The sequence below is a fragment of the Mytilus californianus genome, unplaced genomic scaffold (genome assembly GCF_021869535.1).
Source record: "Mytilus californianus isolate M0D057914Y unplaced genomic scaffold, xbMytCali1.0.p SCAF_2, whole genome shotgun sequence".
NCBI lineage: Eukaryota > Metazoa > Mollusca > Bivalvia > Mytilida > Mytilidae > Mytilus > Mytilus californianus.
In genome coordinates this window covers 65458208-65466893 of record NW_026262668.1, presented here as the reverse complement: position 1 = coordinate 65466893, position 8686 = coordinate 65458208, and the positions used below count along the sequence as shown (strand labels likewise).

The window sequence follows — 8686 nt, the reverse complement described above, 5'->3', positions numbered from 1 at the left end:
CATTTTAATCCAGCATAGTTATGATTGACCACAAGACTATTTAATTATGACGATCATAGTTTTGTGCTTGATGGACAGAAGCTATGTGGTCAGAGCTATAGTACATGTATACATGCAAAAATATATGTAAGAAATTATAATTTAAATTTTTGATATGATACTAAGCGACATGTTAAGCATGAATAATGCATGCTTAGTACGGTTAATTTCATTCTAAAAGCTAATCCTGATAGGTATATAATTTGAAATTACATTGTAAAAGATTATTTTTCTCAGTCCCCAAGATTTTAATAGAGAAAAACACAGACTAATCAATTTGAAGTCGTAACTGGTTTTCGTCATTTCTTGAATTAACGGCCGATTCTTTCTGAAACCAATTCCCTTAACATGGGGATATATCGATTTAAATTCTGTACGAAGTCAAATTAAAACTTATTGTCAAAACCGGTGGATATTCCTGAGACAATACTGCAAATCTGAAAGCAATCACTTAATTGAATATTCAGTATAATGCGATCCTAGATATTTTATCCGTAAAGATTACAGTTCCGTACCTAACTGACCAATGATTAATCGAGTTGAGGAAACAAACATGACGATCATTTACTATGTTCAAGATTAATAAAAATCATAGGCTGGTTATCTGTCCAGATAGAAAGTGTAATTTGTGTTGCAAAATGAAGCTATGATTAAGATCGAAGGTAAACAAACATATGAGTAGTAAATGAGTTCTGTGCAAAATTAATGTTAAGGATATATATTACAGTGAGGATTAACATGTAAGTAGGTAAGTATAATAATTGATCATTCTTATACTATTTCTCTGCTAAATATGAAAATAGTCATCAGTTATCACTTTCAAAAATTCATCATGCAAATTTTGTCACAGTAAACTTTATCATTTAATGTATTCAAAAATATTTTTGTATTTAATGTCCGTAGGAGAGCAGGGAGAAACCAAACGGGACAATTCTCCCCAACATCCACCAAAAGGGGGCATGTTTCCATCCCTCTGCTCTTTCTGGAGAGCGAAAACAAATACAAAGAAGGAAGATTATATAAATGTTGTTGGTCGGTCAAGAAAATTCACATTTTTTTGGCGGTGCCTTCTCCTTTTGAGATATATTTTCATGAACCATTGTTCAAATTTTACTGCTTGTCATGAACATGCATAAAATATATTTTCATGAAACATTGTTCAAGTTTTACTGCTTGTCCTGAACATGCAGGAAATGTTTGCCACTAGCCGTTAAGCAAACAACAATCAATCAATCAAAGTTTACTTTGATAATGCACCAAGGAGGAGATGTTCAATTAATTTTAACAGTTATAGTAGCACGGTGTTTATTGGCTAAATACATATTTTTCCTATCTCACCACCTACCCTCAATTACCACTATTATGAAATTTCAATGCCTACCCTAACACATTTATGGACATTTTTCATACCATCGTTAAACTCCAGAAATTTTTGGTTAAACAGCGTTAAAGTCCAGAACATTTCCTTATAAAGTCTAACCAAAACTATTTGACTCCCTTACCTATCATAATTTTTTTCCGCGAGGAGGCAGACATAGTGTATATACACTCTTTGTCTTTATTATTCAAACACCAAAATTTCAAGGATGATTTGGTTCACGGACTATTCACTTGACCCTTATATTTAGTTTTCCTCATAATGCCGAATTTTGAAAACTTGAAATTTCTATAACTGTTCAAACAAAGAGAGAAGGATACAATCCTACGTTTCTTTCATATCTTCATTTCATGCAAAACAAATAAAGGGAAATGCTGGATAGATGTCAATGAGACAGCAAACTAACGACACAAAAACAAGACCTCTAGAGTTCTACATATGTCGTCATCAATTGGTATAGACAACGAGACAACAAACCAACGACACAAAAACAAGACATCTAGAGTTCTATATGTTGTCATCACTTAGTATTGACAATGAGACAGCAAACCAAAAACACAAAAACGAGACCTGTAGAGTTCTACAAATGTCGTCATCAATTAGTATAGACAATGAGACAGCAAACCAACAACACAAAAACAAGACCTCTAGAGTTCGTCATAGGTCTACATCAATTAGTATAGACAATAGATATAAGAAGATGTGGTATGAGTGCCAATGAGACAACTCTTCATCCATAAAGCTATATATACATATACAATAAAGCTATATATGCATATACAATTATATGTCAAGCTCTAAATCGACAGATTTAGAAATGTTGAGAATGAATTCAATAGACAGGAGAATTAAATGACATCAACACCAAATTCCTAAGTTATTTATTTTCAAAATCCCCCTGCCCCAAGAAAATAAAATGGTCGTCCTCTTACATTACTCTCTGTCTTAAATTAAAGGGGCGTGCTATATCTTTTAGCTTTATACTATAATTAGTGTGTTGGTTATGTTGATAAATGCCAGTCATAAATTTATATTGACCATGAAATCAGATATGACAAATGCAAATGTCATTTTATCCTTTTTTACTCTTTTCCCCCATAGTAGAGTTGTCCATTTTTAGTGTTTAATTTGGATCTTGTCATCACTATTATATAACAGAAGTTCATGATCTTAACATAAACAAAGCGTTACAGATGTATTATCCAGACGAATATAAATCAAGGTTGTAACTGATTACCAACTTCTCGAAAATATTTACTAATTTAATCAAAATAATTACGTATAGCATATTTTACCGGTAATTTCATCTAACAGCACAGACATGAAAAAGAAAATTCTTAGATTAATCATACATTCTAAGCCATGAAGGAGTAGGTGGTAAACAAACGGAAGTTGCAAACTCGTTCACTAATACGTATGTAACCCCATAAAAATTGTCATAAAAAAACGCAAAAGAGCAACGACGAGACGCTATTAACATCATGTACATCACACTATTTTACTAATTCCTTTAAAGGTCTAAGAGCACGAATCTCAAGAACAATTTAATGGATGCAGATTTGAAATAAAACCCAATTTAGGTTTTGCATGTATGTAATGAAGCCAATACATAGTGGGAATCTTGTGGTGGGTTAGCAGCTTTCAATTCAGTTAGTGTGCAAGCAGGTTTATCTACGATTTAATCTTCAATAGAAGTTTTTAGATGTGAACATGTTTGACTATGTGATATCAGTTTTGAGCATTTCAATATACATGTAGTTCTTACGTCTAACAACGACAAAATTGTTGGCTGCTTTATCAGCAGGCACAACAGCAAACTGATTGTATTTGCCTTTTAGTCACTTTCGTAGAACGGTTGTGCAAAAAGTTACTTTTGAAATGTTTAATAGCTTTTTGAAGAAGACAAGATATATATATAAACGTATTTAATTCAGGAAAAGCGTAGCTTTGAGTGGATTAAATATGTTAATGAGTAAGGCGTGGCTATATGTGATTTGTAACATTAATTACTTTCCCGGCGATGATTTTATTGAACGTTCGTTTATGTCCCCTTTTTCACTCCATTGATCGAGATTAAAAGAAGGGGGATGCAATCTGAAAAAAAAACTTGTGTATCCATGACTCGACACATGTGCATGTGCCTGTCTCTTGACAGGGGTCTTGATAGTGGTTATATCTTTATTTTTATTTAGGAAAATTGGTATAGATGGTAGATCTTTCATAATGTCTGTTTTATAATAATAAATTTTTTATTTTATACTCGGGGTGAATCGAGATTTTGTATCATGCGACACTTACATCTATTTTTAAATATATATGTTGACCCTTAATGTATCTTACCTTTTTGTGTCATTTGGTTGTTGTCTCGTTGACGTAAATCAAGCATATCCTTTTAATCATATTCAGAAATTCAACTTAATTGTTTAGCAAAGAAAAAGGGGCTAAGTTCCCTGATATGATAGACAAACTCGTTAAATAAATCGATTTTCAAAATTAGTTTAGAGTTGAAATAATATAGCATGCAAATCAAGAGTTTAAATGCCTTGCTTGCAACTTTGTTTGGTTGTTTGCTCAGACATTGTAATTAAGATTGACATCTAAATTCAATGGGTAGTCTGTTTACTATATAAAAAGATTTGATTGGACAATGGATATCATATTATTTCCAGTCAGACACTTAAAGGGTAGACAGAAAAAAAAAGAATAGTTAGTTAAATGTGAACCAATTTTGAACACTAATTAATAATACAATTTTTACAGTAAAACAAGATTTGATGGTTTGTTTTTATTTGATATGACAATGAAAAAGTTTTCTGCACACGATTGCTTTATTCTTAATATTGGAAGATGAAACTTGATCATTTACCATCATCAGAGAAATTATATGTCTCTGTCATCATGTTTAATATAAATACTTTTATTTTTTTATATTATCAATACAATTTACACGAAAAGATAAAAGAGCATTAATGCATGAGCATTGATTATCTTGTTTAAGTTGTGTGTGTTTTTTTTTTGTTTTTTTTTGTTTTTGCTTTTTTTGTAGAATCATAAAAAATTAATTTGAACTGTTCACTGTTTCCCCTTCGTCTTTCTACTCATAAAAATGCTAGTCTACACGCCCCCCAACCCCCAATAAATATAAACTGCTTTTGGCAAATAATATTTAAAGTTTTGACTGGTTTCGGATTCTCGCTTCTTTTTGGATCGTAATGACGAAATAATAAAGATTTCATTTCTCGCCAAAATATTTACAGAATTAGATGTCATAAAAATTGAAAAGGGAATTGGGAGCCATTAATTTTCTAGATGGAAACTTGTATATCAAATAATCAATAATGTGGCAGGAATATGGTTTCTTTTCTTGTTGCATTATTGTCAAACTTTAATGCACTAAGCAAATAAGAGAATGAGTTTTAAAAATTGTGTTACTATCCTTATTCTAAATAAAAGTTAGTAAATATACAATTATTGTAATTGTCGAAAAGTGCCTTTATAATATTGATGGTCAGATTCCCTATATTACTACTACTGCATTGACCCTTAGAGCATTGCGAGCCACTGATTTCTCAAACAGTTTTCAACAAAGTGATCTGAAGTTATTTTTTTCTTGTGTAGAATATATACAGTAGTTTAAGTGCAAAATGTCATAATTATAAGAGCCATATGTATTATATGTCTGTAATAAGTAACAAGAAATAATATTTCATGTCAACATTGTAGTTTGAATTAAAATTTGACATTAAAACTGCTCATGCTTAAAATTTACGTTTTTAATCCATTTCAAAATTGGATAACTTTACCTTTCCTGTACCCCCTTTAGCTCATGCTTCTTTTTATCTTCCAAGTGCCTAACTGGAAAAACCTTTGTATATAGTAAACAGACTGTTACTCCGCCTACCCATTGAATTTAGGTGTCAATCTTAATTACAATGTCTAAGCAAACAACCATACAAAGTTTGCAAAGAGACAACAACCCGACCATAGAGCAGACAACAGCCAAAGGCCACCAATGGGTCTTCAATGCAGCGAGAAACTCCCGCACCCGGAGGCGTCCTTCAGCTGGCCCCTAAACAAATATGTATACTATTTCAGTGATAATGGACGTCATACTAAACTCAAAATTATACACAAGAAACTAAAATTAAAAATGATACAAGACTAACAAAGGCCAGAAGCTCCTGACTTGGGACAGGCGCAAAAATGCGGCGGGGTTAAACATGTTTTTTGAGATCTCAACCCTCCCCCTATACCTCTAGCCAATGTAGAAAAAACAAACGCACAACAGTACGCACAGTAAAACTCAGTTTAAGAGAAGTCCGAGTCCGATGTCAGAATAGGAAACAAAAGAAAATAAACAAAATGACAATAATACATAAATAACAACAGACTGCTAGCAGTTACTGACATGCCAGCTCCAGACCTCAATTAAACTGATTGAAAGATTATGTCTTCATCATATGAATATCAGGCACATATCTAATCTTCAATGTATAAGACAGGTGAATATTTGATGTTGTTTTGTGACATTATTTCATGTACGTCCTCGACAGAATGACTCTCAGGGCAATAGGAACTTAAATATACAATGTCATTGATTTTTCATGAAATAGTGTATGCATTTAGAGTCTGCGATACAGGTCATGTAAAAAGTAAAATAACAAAAATACCGAACTCCAAGGGAAATTCAAAACGGAAAGTCCTTTATACAATGGCAAAATCAAAAGCTCAAACACGTCAAACGAATGGAAAACAACTGTCATATTCTTGACTTGGTACAGACATTTTCTTATGTAGAAAATGGTGGATTAAACCTGGTTTTATAGCTAGCTAAACCTCTCGCTTGTATGGCAGTCGCATGGAATTCCATTATATTGACAACAATGTGTGAGCAAAACAAACAGACATAATAGGTAAAAATGTCAAAAATTGGGATACAGCGGTCAACATTGTAATACAATCTTAATCACTATAAAAAATTACTAAAAATAATATTGCTATAATAATTTCTTGAAACTTCGAAACTTTATATGGCAATGCCTATGGAATTATCATTTTATTGATATAAAACTTAAAAATGACCAACGAACTCATTTTTAGTATTACTTGTTTAATCTTGTGTACAATATTGAAACACGAAGTCAAAAAAGGCCGTTAAACGTAAAAATATACGCATGGGGTCCTCACAAACTCTCTACATGGAAATCTTATTTGTCGACGTTTCATGATACGATCGCTCAATAAAATTGAAATAAAAATCCTGTGTCCACGCTGAAACTACATTTATACCCAGTGTGTTGCAGTAGTCTCAGGACCACGCATCGAGTAAGAGAGATGAATGATACGACGCGCTAAAATTATTTATAGGAACACAAATTTGTTTTCGTCGGTGTCCCATATTAATTTTATCAATAAAGAGGAAATTTTAATTTGGGGGATGCGGGGGGGGAGGGGGGGGGTATCGTTTCATCAAAGCTGAGGTACATATTTTTGTTCGTCCTGTACCTTTTACCAAATAATAAATAAAAAGATATTTTCTTTTTTCGATTATTACATATACAGTTCTCCGCGCGCTCTTATTGCTAGCCAATTTCATAAAATTGCCAATTTACGATCATGTTACCTTAATTAGATTGATGAGGTCAGCAAACTCAAAACTTGATACACTTATTGACGTCAAAATCAATTATACCGAGTCTTTGGTTTACATACTAAAATTCATTAAAAGGATAAGCATAACATATATATTATTGTCTTTTAGTAATAAAACCCTTCTTTCATATAATTTTTTAGAAACTATAATTGTTTTGTGTAATAAATATGTAAGCTTAGCATTTAACTATCAGATTTTACTAATCTATATATTTTTTTGTGTGTTCTAGGCATGTTACTAACAGGAACAACGTGATTTAGAGTTTAAAATGCCATCTTGCTACGCTAGGCCAACAACGAAAACCACAGACGAGAGTAATGCCATAATTTCACCAGGGAAAATGAACCCAAACGAAAACTTTATAAATGTGATGGACAGTAATGTAAACTATAGTAACGTCTTCAGTAACAGTACCAACTTCAATCTATCACAATTAAGTAACGTAGATAGTTTATATCGTAACGGTAGTTTTACGAATGGTACATTTTCCGGAGACAAATACGAAGACAGTTTTTTGTTCAGGGAGTTTGGAATGATCAGATTAGCAGTGCTTGGGATTGTGATTATGGTACTTATATTATCGACTTGTAAAATTGTGTTCAAAATGTTTTCTCGATCCTTACATAATAAACGAGATGATGATTGCTGAAAAAGTAATCAATTTCGTTTATACTCAACTGTCATGAAATATAAGTTCCTTCATAATATAAGTTCCTTAGGAATATAAGTTCCAAGTGGAAGAAATATTCTGTAACACTATTTCCACTAGAAACAAATATTACAGAATTTGTTCCTTACGGAATAAATGGTATAGAATATTTGTTCCGACAAGAACAGATATTATGGCATTGTTTAAAACAAAGTTTCCAGTGGAACTTCTGTTAGGTGGAACAAATATACGTTGACAACATCACTCTTCTTGTGCAAAATGAATTGATAGGACAAAGAATATGTATTAAGCAGACTATCTTTATCGTACCGGCATCGTTATTTACATGAACACAGCTGTACTGAACAAAGACAATTTTTTTGTTAATATTGTCTTTGACATTAGAAGTATAAATAAATATGCCTTTGTAACTCTATGGTATCATTTTGCATTATTTCTTCGCGAAGAACGTTTAACACGTTCGTGTTGGAAATGGTATTTCAGCTGCTGCTTTAAATTGATGACCGAATAGGTTGGTTCCCTCCGTAAAATATCCAGTATGCCTTCAATAACGGTCGGGTACCAGTCTAATGACCGAATGGATCGATTGAATGAGGAAAGTAACGTAACTGTTTTCTACGCAGGGAGAAGGTCACCGACTGTTTGTATCGAATAGAACTTTGTAGCTTGGAGCGTGTATGTCTCGCCATATCGGTGATATTCATTTCAACGGGTACCACTAGGGGAGAAGGATCTGCTTATCTTTCCAGAGAAGTTGAGGCGTCCACCATCGCACACTGATTTGGGTGGGGTTCGTGTTGCTCATTCTTAGTTTTCTTTGTAGTGTTTTGTGAACTTGTCTGTCTTTTCGTCGTCTTTTGTTTGCCGGGGCATTGTCAGTTTCTCCTGACTTTGAATGCCCCTTTGGTAGTTCCCCTCTCTTTTTAGATATTCAAATGTATTTATA

At 32.8% G+C, this 8686-nt stretch overlaps 1 long non-coding RNA gene across 1 annotated transcript; it reads left to right on the top strand.

The window, feature by feature from the left end:
• Positions 1-593: 593 nt before the first annotated feature.
• On the top strand, positions 594-8155 carry LOC127730261 (uncharacterized). The gene is made up of 2 exons (XR_007995011.1): positions 594-787; positions 7300-8155. It is a non-coding gene; the product is annotated as an uncharacterized LOC127730261 (long non-coding RNA).
• The last annotated feature ends 531 nt before the right edge of the window (positions 8156-8686 follow it).